Consider the following 12,302-nt stretch of genomic DNA (forward strand, 5'->3'; position numbering starts at 1 on the left):
CACCACAAGTTACAAAAGTACCCAGAAGTACCCAGGAAGACAGGAGAAATACTTTTCCGCATATGAATTTTCCATTCAAATCCACTCAGAACAAAAGACGTGGATCCCATAAAAAGTGCCTACTAAAACTGGTTACAAAAGTCTAAGACCAGTCCCGAGAAGACCTACAATTAGAAAATCTCAACAACTTTTACCCAGCCAGTTGGTGACAGTGAAACCTGAACTGCCAGATGGCCTATATCAGAATCTATCCTGACTTCACCGTATAGGGCATCTATTGTCACAATGCAGTTACATAAATACAAACACAAACCCTCAGCGGCTCACAATCATAAATGTATTTTGCTCATGAGTTTACAGGCCATCTGGGTAGTCCTGCTGCTCTGGGACAGGCTTAGCTGCTCTTGGCTGGACTCACTCACGGATCTGCAGTCAGCTGGGGCCTGGCTGTCTAATGTGGCCTTGGTATTCAGTTGGGATATTTCCTGTCTGATTCATGTAGCCCCTCAATCCAGCAAGCCAGCCCAGCATTGTTCCTATAAAGGAGGCTGGGGTGCGAGAGAGAGAGAGAGAGAGAGAGAGAGAGAGAGAGAGAACAGCAGCACCCAAAGTCTCTTGGGGCCCAGACTCAGAATAGGCACATCTTAATAGCTGCTGCATTTTGCTGGCCAAAGCAAATCATGGCCAGCTCAGATTCAACAGTGGGGTTGTGAACTCCATTTTTTTTTTTTTTTCAATCCTCACCTGAGAGTATGTTTTTAATGGTTTTAGAGAGGGAGGGAGGGAGGGAGAGAGAAACGTCGACATGAGAGAGAAATACACCATTGGTTGCCTCCTGTACGCACCCCAACCAGGGATCAAACCCTCAACTTAGGTATGTTCCCTGACTGGGAATTGAACCCTCAACCTTTTGGTGTAGGGCAGTGGTCGGCAAACTGCGGCTCGCGAGCCACATGCGGCTCTTTGGCCCCTTGAGTGTGGCTCTTCCACAAAATACCACGTGCGGGCGCGCATGTATAGTGCAATTGAAACTTCGTGGCCCATGCGCAGAAGTCGATTTTCGGCTCTCAAAAGAAATTTCAATCATTGTACTGTTGATATTTGGATCTGTTGACTAATGAGTTTGCCGACCACTGGTGTAGGGGATGACGCTCCAACAAACTGAGCCACCCAGTCAGGGCTGCAAACTCCACCTTTTTATAGGAGGTGATAAATTTCATTTGCAAGAAGCATGCTTATAGGGAAGGGTGATAAATGGATGCCATTAGGGCAATTAATCTACCCCACCAGCCTCTTGACATAAGAGAATTAGTTCTGGGGGTAAATCAAAAGAATTTGGTTAAAGGCAATGTAATATCCTGAAAGAAAAAAAAAATGCGGTGAGAAAACTGCTGAACTTTGAATAAAGTCTATATTTTAGTTAATAGCAATACCAATTTCCTAGTCCTGACAAATTCATCATGGTTGTAAGATGTTAACAAGAGGAGAAGCTAGGTAAAGCACATATGGAAACTATACCGTCTTTGCAACTGCTCTGTAAAACTAAAATTAATTCAAAAATAAGAAGTGTATTTCTAAAGGAACATGACAAAAAAGAATGTGGAATACAGGCCATTTTGACGTGCAGCACCCTTAACTGAATCACGCGAATGCTCCGTCCTATATTCAGAAACCCCTGTGGCCTGGGAAAATTTGGCAGCATGTGGGGCTCTGCAGAGCCAGAGCAGGTGGCTTGGCCAAGGCCGGTCTCTGCAGACCTCCCAGGTCACAGCTACCCTGAGCCTCAGCTTCAGCAGGGAGGTGCCCGCTCAGCAGGGCAAGTGGCTGTGCCAGCACCCTTTCTCAGTGGGACTGAAGGGTGTTGACCTAGCTGGCTGTGGCGCTTAGAGCAAATGCCACATGGCCACAAGGCCGAGGTGCTTGGGGATTCTCTTTCCTTCCCTTTTTAAGGGAGTGACATGCAGGCTTAGCCGTCTCCTGCTGACATTGTGAGAGTAACAAATGTGACCTTCTTCGCTGTGCAGTAGTTCCGCGTCTAATATAAGGGCTAAATGAGACACACGAGACACAATCACGGTACAATGCAATGAGGTCCATGGAGAGGGCATGTGTTTCTTGTCTGTTCTGTTCTTGTCCTTCAGGAAACCCAGCCTTCCTCCCAGGGTGGTTAAGATAAGGGTATCTCTCCCAGCCCCACACCTCTGTGCCCCAGAGGTAGACATATGACGCACCCCTTACCTGGTCGCTCAGAGCAACACACCTCTCTGGGCACTGCAGTTGGTCAAATGAGAGGTACGTGCCCCAAGGTGGGGTAATCATATTTGAGAGAAGGTCTCTGGGAAAAGAAGGGTCTTTCTGTCTCTGGTACTAGAAGCAGTTATAAAATACACTGTCTTGAACTCTCATACTTCTGGCCAGAGACCCCGAGCCAAATCTAGTTTGACTTGCATTTCTCTCACATGCACCACAAGAATCCTGCCTAATGCAGACATCAGTACCCGAGAGTGGGGTGTTGGAATCGGCATGCATTACAATGTGGGGTTGGTTGAGAACAGGTGGGATGCTGGGAAGTGGACATGCCTCTCTTTACCTAGGAGGAGGTCGGTGCCTGGTAAGTGGTAACAGAGCATCTGGACAGATTTTCCTGTTTGTGTCCTTGAACTCAATCTGGTTCGCTTCCTCGTGTCTGCGGAACCAATTGTGACAAAGTTAAAATGGGTTGACCGTGTTTCACCGTCTTCAGTACGTTCCTAAAAGCGTCAGCCCAAGCTGGCCCTCCAAGAGCGGAAAGGGAAGGGTCCACATAGCCTCACCAGAAAGATCATTTCTTCCTCCAGAAATCCTTGTGAAGGCACAAAGACTGGTTTTCCTGATTCTCAGGGAGATAATACTGGGATGCAGGAAGAGTTAGAGCGCTGGGGAAACTTAATATCCCAGATCTTCATCAAACACTTCTGGCTATCTGGTCCACACTTCAAAAAAGCAGAAATTTCCCCATTTTAAGAGTCGTGCACGAGGATGAACCCGCTTCATTATCCCATCCCACTATTCCAAGGGCAGGGACAAAGAGGCAACAGGTAAAGACTTATTGTTGAGAGACAGAAACTCCGAAACCAGTTGGGCTTCAAGGACCATGGCATAATTGCTGGTCTTAGTTGCCAGCCCATTGGATTTCCAGAAACTGAATAGGCTGGCCTCCCTGTGAGATCTTCAGAAAGTGTCATCTCCAGAGACTCCACAAGCCCTCCAAGCAAGATCATGATTCATTGCTCAACCTCTAAGGCAGTCCATGGCCCCCACACCTGCACCAGAAGAAGATGGCTACAGTTCTCCAGCAGGTCTTCCTGAACTGTATGGTAAATCCAAGGAAAGGATTTCAGGAAGCCGTATTTTGTCCTGCCTCTGGCCCCATCCCCAGTGTGGCATGATCGGCAATAAATTGAATACCTCATTTCATCTCATCCGGCTTGTGTGTCTAGCCCACAATTAGTTCAGAATCTGGAAAGGAAGAAGGGTAAATAATTAAGTTCTACCAATTCCAGGAAGTTGGTACTTTCTCTTGTAGAATTTAGGGAACAGTAGGGACCTACCACCAGGTTTAAGGCCGATAAAACCTGTGGTGTGTTTTGTAAAGCTAATGTAGCAACACGGTGGATCAGTAGGAAAAAGGTAAGGCTGGAACAATGAACAAAAAAATTGGGCGATAGCAATAGGAAAACAAATACAGGCTTAAACAAACAGAGTCGATGAATAAGAGAGGTGCAGAGAGACACTGAGATCGTGAAGAAAATGAAGAGCTTACCAACACCGACAATACGGCAAAAGGAGCACTCTGTAGGAGAGCAAGACTAAACCTTGTGAATTGTATATGGATACGCATCACTTGTTTTGTTTTTGTTAGAGGGAAGGAAGAAGCAGACAGCTGGAATTCTGTCTGAAACATAAGGAAATATTTTTAAATCCCTGTTTATTTAACTCTCAAAAAGGATTTGTCCTGAAAATTGCCAAGCTGTATAGATGCTCTAAAGGGATTTGGGCAAGATATTCCCAAAATAATGCATGGTTAGCTACTGAAGTACAATCCGTGGGACCTTAAACCACAGCAGGCGCTAGGAGCTTCTAGGTCCACTGCACAAGGTTTCAGGTTAGCTAATGAGGCTAATTACATTCTTGCTGGATTCCCTTTCACCTGGATGAGAGCATGGTGCTAAGTGGTCCTAAAGGACTCAGCAAACTATGGAAGCATGCAGACCAGAAACACTTTTAACACATTTTCATGATTTATAAAAGCTAGAAGAGCTGATTACCTGCCCAAGGGAGTTGAGCATCAGTCTGTTCCTTCAGCACCCCTTGCCTCACTGGGATTCTGTTAAACACCCCATTCCTTTTAGTGCCATACCTTTCCTCCTCTCTCACTGATTCATTTTAGTCCCTAAATAGTTCTACCGGGGTGATGAATAAATACCCACTGGTCCCTGAGGCAAATGCAAATTCAGTTGGCAGTTACAGTTTGCTATCATGTAGGGCCTATGCGAGGGTTAAATGAAATTTTGCAGAGTAAGCTTAGATCCTGCCATAAAATGAGCAATCACATATGGTGGCTATCCCCAATTACATACAGCATTGAACATTCTGGCTTTGGCTACAAAAGAGTACATATAGCAAAAAGACAATTTGCTATTACAAATATCTGGTAACCGACACCGATTTTCACTCCAGCCTGTACTTCTTCTTTCTTTGATGCTTCTCCAGAATTTATCATAAGGATTCAGGACCTTAGATGCTTCATTAAAAAAAATCTTAATGATAATCCAAACCACCCAAGCATTCTTTGGCTAGGTCCAAGATTGTCATTCACTAGCATGCTTATGCTTCCAACCCTTGCAAAAAGCAAAATTTGTTTCTCATCATCAGTAGGAAGACTTCAAGTTCTTTCCCAGAAACAGCTTAAAGTTTTCTCCCCAACTTGGCCAGCTACATTGAATTCAGGGTTTCCACCCTAGAAAGAATGTGGTTTGTCCAAGTGGAATGAGTCACTGAATTCTAAGCAGAAAAGTTTTCATCAATTTAAGAGGAAGAGTGGAGACTTCATTTCTGTGGTGAAAGAGTGCTTAAAGTGGAGCAGGACAAGAGCCATTCCATCTCACATCCATTGCCACGCCTGGCTGCGGAGAGGAAGGGAAGAATTGGCAAAAGAGAAGAAATATTTTAATTCAGGCAACTGGCCATTTGGCTTTGTGGATTTACCAAGTAAACTGGGCCAAGAAAAAAAAAGGTCCTTGAGTATTGGTATGGAACATTAAGCCCCTCTATGGTGCTCATTAAATGCTTGGCTGTCTGTAGGGAGCCCTAGACCTCATCAAATCCTGCTGCCCTGCTTGTTGCTGAGCTCAGGAAACTGCATCCCATCTCTACCATCTTTGAACTCTATCCATAAAGCTATGTCATTATTTTTAAGATTTGCAACAGTTCATCATCTCTCCAACATAAATCATGTGAAGATGAGGTTTTTTTGAGTAGTTTGTTGAAATAATGAATTTTTCAGATGGACTTATGAATATGTGAAAATCTAGGCTTTTTAAAAAATATATATATATACTAGTGACCTGGTGCACAAAATTCATGCATGGAGGGGGGTTCCCTCAGCCCAGCCTGCCCCCTCTCACAGACTAGGAGCCCTCAGGGGATGTCCTACTGATGGCTTAGGCCCACTCCCCACGGAGTCTGGCCTCCCTCTGCAAGAGGAGACTAGGCTGATCAAGGGAAAGCTTCAGCCCCATTACCCTGCTGCTGCAGCCACTGCCAGCCACCACAGCTGCCAAGGTGTTTTCATCAACATGGACTCCAGTCCCTTCACCATGAAAAAAATGACAACTTTCTTTTTTTTTTGACAACTTTCTTTAGGCATTTTCAAGATGTGTCTTTCATAGGATATGACATTTCTTTCTTTTTTTTAATCCTCACCTGAGGATATGTTTTCATTGATTTTTTATCCTCACCTGAGGATATGTTTTCATTGATTTTTTATCCTCACCTGAGGATATGTTTCCAGAGAGAGAGAGGGAGAAACAGAAAGAAACATCAATGTGAAAGGGATACTTCAATTGGTTGCCTCCTGCATGAGCCCTGACCTGGGCCCCGGCCAGGGAGGAGTCTGCAACCTAGGTACATGCCCTTGATCAGAATCCAACCCAGACCCTTCGGTCGCAGACTGAGGATCTATCCACTAAGCCAAACCGGCTAGGACAGGATATGACATTTCTTAGCCCCTCTAGCAATGGACCTCCGTTTTTTCCTCCAGGAGTGAGGTGGAAACACCTGAGATCACCTTCTTGGATTCTTATTACCCAAGTTACCAAGAACAATGCAAGTGGCGGTGTACAGGGAGCTTAACCAATGAGCGGTCAGAAAAGGTGTTTACACTCCAACTGGTTTGGCTCAACAGGATAGAGCATCGGCCTGCAGACTGAAGGGTCCCAGGTTTGATTACTGTTAAGGGCATGTACCTTGGTTGGGGGCACATCCCCAGTGGGGAGTGTGCAGGAGCCAGCTGATTGATGTTTCTCTCTCATTGATGTTTCTGACTGTCTATCCCTCTCCCCTCTTCTCTGTAGAAAAATCAATAAAATATATTTTAAAAAAATAAAAGGTGTTTCCTCTGCAGCTCATGTGGCAGAGGGCCCCCTGCGTTGTGTCCACTTGGCTAGGGGCATGTCCCCGCCACCCAGGGGGGCACGCCCCCAAGGCCAGCAGCCAGCCCCGCATCATGGGAGCCAGGCTGGGGGCGTGCAGAGACCCCGAGCCTCACGGCAGCAGCTGCTGGGGTCTCTGCATGCCCCCGAGGCCAGCAGCCAGCCCCATGGCTGGGGGTGTGGACCCGGACCATCACTTGGCGCCTGTGCACGTGCAAGCAGCTGTGGGGCGGGAACATCTGCCGCGTCTCCATGGCCCGGAGTGGCCAGGAGCCTTCTGGGACCCCAGCCACTCAGGGCCTAAGCTTGGGCCTACAGGCTAGGAACGGCCTGGGTCCCAAGGATGTTCCCAGGACCCAGGCCACTAGGCACCTGCATATGCAAATTAACCCTCCATTTTTGTCTGGTTAATTTGCATACTCACTCCTGATTTGCTGGTGAGCATAGTGGAGGTACAGTCAATTTACATGTTTTTCTTTTATTATATAGGATACATATACATGTATATATGTATATATATGTATGTGTGTGTGTGTATATATATATACGTGTGTGTGTGTGTGTGTGTATTTATATATATATATATATATATATAGATATATATATATAATTGCTGAGGATGGGCCAATTTAATTTTGTCAATGCTCTTCTATATAACACTTCACTGAGTCATCACATCTATCTTGAGAAAGGTGAGGTCAATAATATGTGTATATTTTGATAGAATCATGTAACAGGAATGTGGTGAACACCTATTAGAATGAAAGCTGCTTTGGGAGGTGCTTTGGGAAATATGAAGCTGAGTAACACAGTCCTACTCTAGTAGATTTTAATCAAGAAGAAGGACAAAGCAAAAGCACCTATGACTACAGTACCAAGTGGGCTATGAAAAGCTTTTGGGTTGCTTCCCATCAACTAATGGAAACACACTGAAGAGTTACATGCAGGAGAGTGACATGATTGTAACTGCATTTTAGAAAGATCAACTGCTGACGGGATGTAGATTAGATCAATAAAAAGGGAGCAAACACAGCAAAAAGCTTTAGGAGGCTAGTGCAATAATCTAGGCAACATAAGAAGGAGGCCCAACCTGAAGCACTGAATACAGGGTGGATGTAGAGAATGCATAAAAAGGTCAGGGAAAATTTATAGGACTGGTGGCAAATGATTGATTGATGAGGGACACTGAGGGAATATGAAAAGGAGCATCGAGGTCTCTGCTTTTGGCAGTGGGGTATGGAGCAGTAGCACTTATCTTAGGAGAGTGTGGCAGAGACAGCCATGGAGAGACTTGTAAGCAGAAGAACAACAGGATTGAGGCAGAAACCTGACAAAGAAACAAAGATTACAAAAGGTTAAGTGGCAAGACATCTCAGTGTCAGAGCTGGAACTAAATGCAGGTCTTTGGAGCCATGGTCCAGTCCGTGCAAGGAGGAGGAACCTTGCTGCTTCTCAGCATTCTAAATATGCACTCCTCTTTCCAAGAAGTCTTCTGAATCCCCAGCCTTCGCATTTAGCTTGAGCCAGATATTTAGCACATTAAGAGAATGGATGGCTACTTTACTATTTGTTTAGTAATAACCAAAGAGCCCAGCCCAATGTTGTTCTAATCATAAATGCTCAAAAAATACCCTAATTGCTAAATGTAGATCATGCCAGTGCTCTTTAAGCCTTCTTCAAAGGACGTGGAATACTTTAAAAATGATAAAATGGCTTGGAAACACAAGTTTATAATAAGAGATGCATTTACTGAAGTTATATTCCGTGACAGCAATTACATTGTCTTCACAAATAACTATTTGATAGATGAGGACACTGAAACTTAGAAAGGTTAGTTGACTCACTGGCACATGGTGGCATCAGAATTTAAGCACAGATCTAACTCCAGAAACTCAGTTCTTAAATAGTCTGCTATTCCGCCTTCAGAATAGCTTGCTAGAGAAAGTTCAAAAGAAGCTGGAATGAGCAGCAGGGTTTATTTAGTGTAAAGGCTATGAACAGTAATTTCTCATGGCTCTAAAGGACTTTATAGCAAACAGTTGTCTTTCACTCAGAGTCACAGTGAAAACCTAGCAACTCAAATCATATTCCCAGTTGCAACCTACTGCTTGGGAAGAACAACAAGTTCCTATTACACTGGAAGTAAAGATTGAAAAGGACAGAATGAGAGGGGAGTGAACTGCCATTAACCTCACTTATTTTAAACTAGAGGCCTGGCCCTAGGCCTGGACTGTACTCAGAGCCATCTTCCCTGGCTGCCCACAGCCGGCCCCGCCCCCTACTGCCACCCACTCCCAGTTCCCCGTTCGCCATTGGACAATCGAAGCCTGCCAGCCAGGGGGAGGGACCGAGAGGTCAGCCGTTCCCACCCGCTCGCCAGCCCCGCCCCCACCGTGGGTCGCCCTCTGTGTGTGGGGCAACTGGCAGGCAAGGGCCTTGTCGTGGTGCCGCCAGCATCCCCCACCACCCACTCCCAGTTCTCTATTCACCATCAGGTGATGGGAGCCTGCCTGCCAGGGAAACGGACCGAGAGGGTCAGTGTGCCTCATAGTGACTGGTCGAGTGGTCATTCTGGTCGTTCTGCCATTAGGGTCAATTTGCATATTACCCTTTTATTATACAGGATAAGCACTTTGATGAACAAAAACAATCAGAAAATTCAAATAAACCACATTTTAACCAGCCTGTGTGTTTCATGCACACGCGTGCTTGTGTGCGTGTATGTACTCACACAGAATTTGAGGGGAAGCACTGGAAAACTAAACACTCAATGTCAACATGAAGCATTGGGCTTCCTCGTTAACTTCTCGGAGCTACTATTTTCATGGTATAAAATATTATGTGTTGGCTCTTCCTTTTTATTAAGGCCCTTGGGTAGATTGTCTTATGAATGCCATTATTTGCTAAAGTAAATTTTAATAGAGAAATTCCCATAGAAGCAATATGATGACTTTTTTAAACACACAGTTATATGATGTGACTTTACCTCAACATCGCCCTTTAACATGTTTATTTTGACCAGGCAGTGAAGTTTAAATCTCCTTTTATAATCCATTCCTTGAGAAGAAGGAAAATTGAGCTTAATGAGAGGTAAGGCTCAAAGGAGAGTAACTCCTATGAGGGGCTAAGCATTCATGTCAGTTAACAAGGAATTATGGGAAAGAAGAACCATGAAAAAAAAATACCGTGATCAAAGCAATACCATGATTAGAGCAAACAATTTTTTTTTTACTAGTGCTGATTCTTTAATTTTTGCCAATAGTATTGACCTAATGTTCTTGGTTTCCTAGCACTGTCTGGATTATATCAAATTATTAGCCCATTATAATATAAAATTAGGGAGTCATATGGTCACTCTCATCAGTTGAAAAGCAATCCTATATAATAAAGAGGTAATATGCAAATTGACCCTCATGCCCTCACAAGATGGCTGCCTATGACCAGGCTGGCAGGGGGTTAGTGAGGGATGACCAAGTGACTGAACAGGAAGGGTGGGTGGGACAACCAGGCCAGCAGGAGAATTAGTGAGGGAAGACCAAACGACTGAACAGCATGCTGTGTGGGGAGACCAGGCTGGCGGTGGAGCCATGAGGGGCTACCAGGCTGGAGGGGGGAGCAGTTGGGGGCAACCAGGCCAGCAGGAGGGGCAGTTGGGGGTGACCAGGCTGGCAGAGGGGGGCAGTTGGGGGCAACCAGGCCGGCAGGGGGGTTAGTAAGGGGTGATCAGCCAGGCAGGCAGGTGAGTGATTAGGATTGAGTAGTCCAGGATTGTGAGAGGGATGTCCAACTGCTGGTTTAGGCCCAATTCCAAGGATCAGGTTGTCAGACATCCCCCAAGGGGTCCCGGATTGGAGAAGGTGCAGGCTGGGCTGAGGGGACCCCCCTCTCATGCATGAATTTCATGCACCAGGCCTCTAGTCTATAATAATAAAAACGTAATATGCAAATCGACCAAATGGCCGAATAGCGGAACAACTGTCCGGAGAACCTTCTGGATGAAGCCAGAGCTGCGAGGGCCTACTCTTGCACAAATTTCATACATTGGGCCTCTAGTTAATTATATATGACTATTCTAAAATGAAAATGTGTTGATTCGGAGGAGGAAGTAAAAGAAGAGAATGAAAGAAAAAGGACAAGGAACAGGGCAAGGGAACAACTTACAGGCTTATGGAACAAGATTCATGGTAAAATTTTGTGTTTAAGTTGCTAAACACACAAGACAATTGAAGTAGTTTAAGAAAGAAAAAATGAATAGTAAATCTCAAAGATGTCATCACTATAGCTATTTAAAACTATAAGTTAAATCAATATGATACTTAGTGAAATTAAAGGCACTCCAAAGAAAGAAAATAAAAAATATTAAATAAAGCAACATGATCATCTCAATTATATGCCAACCCTTAAAATATTATAAGTCAAGTTGATGCCTTTAAGAGCAGCTTATTCCAGAATACCCAAACCTAAAAGAAAAATTACTTATTGACATGATAGAATTATCTGAGATGCTATGAGCTTGTTCATCACATGTCTTATAAGTAAGACAAAGGTCTTTAATAGAAAAATAATTTTTAAAAAACTCTCAGTGTGGCAAATGAAGTGTTAAAGAAAATAAAGAAGGATTCGGTATAGAATCACTGAAGATATTACAAGCAATTATTTACAACTAGAGGCCCGGTGCATGAATTTTGTGCACTGGAGGGGGTCCCTCAGCCTGCCTGCACCCTCTCCAATCCAGGACCCCTCTGGGGATGTTCAACTGCTGGTTTAGGCTCAATCCCTGTGGGCCTAAACCGGCAGTCGGACATCCCTCTCACAATCTGGGACTGCTGGCTCCTAACCGCTCACCTGCCTGCCTGTCTGATCGCCCCTAACCACTCTGACTACCTGCCTGATCGCCCCTAAACCCTCTGCCTGCTGGCCTGATTGCCCCTAACCACCCTCCCCTGCTGACCTGATCATCCCTAACCACCTCTGCCTCAGCCCCTGCCACCGTGGCTTTGTCCGGAAGGAAGACCGGATGACCGGAAGATGTCTGGTCAACCTGGTCTAATTAGCATATTACCCTTTTATTTCTTCTGTAACTAGTAGTTTCAGATTGGAAAACTTGCTATAACTTACCATAGAATCATAGACTAGGAAAAAAACCTGTCTAAAAATTCACATTCTTCCCAACAGTAATGATTTTGAACCAGGCAAGATTTATCCCTCTTTAACCTTTTCTTTCAAGGCTCAGAAAAGGAGATGCTACAATAAGTCTTGAAAATGCCTATCCATTAGTCCCAACAACCTTGAAAGATCATTTTTAACTCTAACACAGGACCAATAAAAACACAATAACCTCAGGAAAGACATTTTTTCCTAAATACTGTCTTATGAAATTGGATTCATTTGTTGCCATCTTCTTCTGATTACAAAATACAAATTAAGGTATTTATAGCCTGTTTTGCTAAAACAAAAAATTATTCAGATAAAGTAAAGTAAAGAGCCTGGGAAAGACCCAGACAAGCACCAGTCTGGCTCCAAGGAGACTCAATGTCTCCTGTAAGCAAATTATGAAGAGACTAACTTGCCTGATGAATCAACAAAGCTAATCTCCGTCTGGAAATGGCA

General features: G+C 44.5%; 1 protein-coding gene across 1 annotated transcript in view; it reads right to left on the reverse strand.

Annotated features, from left to right (window-relative positions):
* Positions 1 to 2,919: 2,919 nt before the first annotated feature.
* Positions 2,920 to 12,302, reverse strand: part of KCTD12 (potassium channel tetramerization domain containing 12) — a 155,131-nt gene continuing 145,748 nt past the window's right edge. The window contains exons 5-6 of the transcript XR_008556746.1: positions 3,448 to 3,498; positions 2,920 to 2,972 (exon numbers count right to left, since the gene is read on the reverse strand). The gene's annotated coding sequence lies outside the window, so the exon portion shown is untranslated. The remainder of the gene's footprint in view (positions 2,973 to 3,447; positions 3,499 to 12,302) is intronic.

The sequence above is a fragment of the Eptesicus fuscus genome, chromosome 8 (assembly GCF_027574615.1).
Source record: "Eptesicus fuscus isolate TK198812 chromosome 8, DD_ASM_mEF_20220401, whole genome shotgun sequence".
Lineage (NCBI taxonomy): Eukaryota > Metazoa > Chordata > Mammalia > Chiroptera > Vespertilionidae > Eptesicus > Eptesicus fuscus.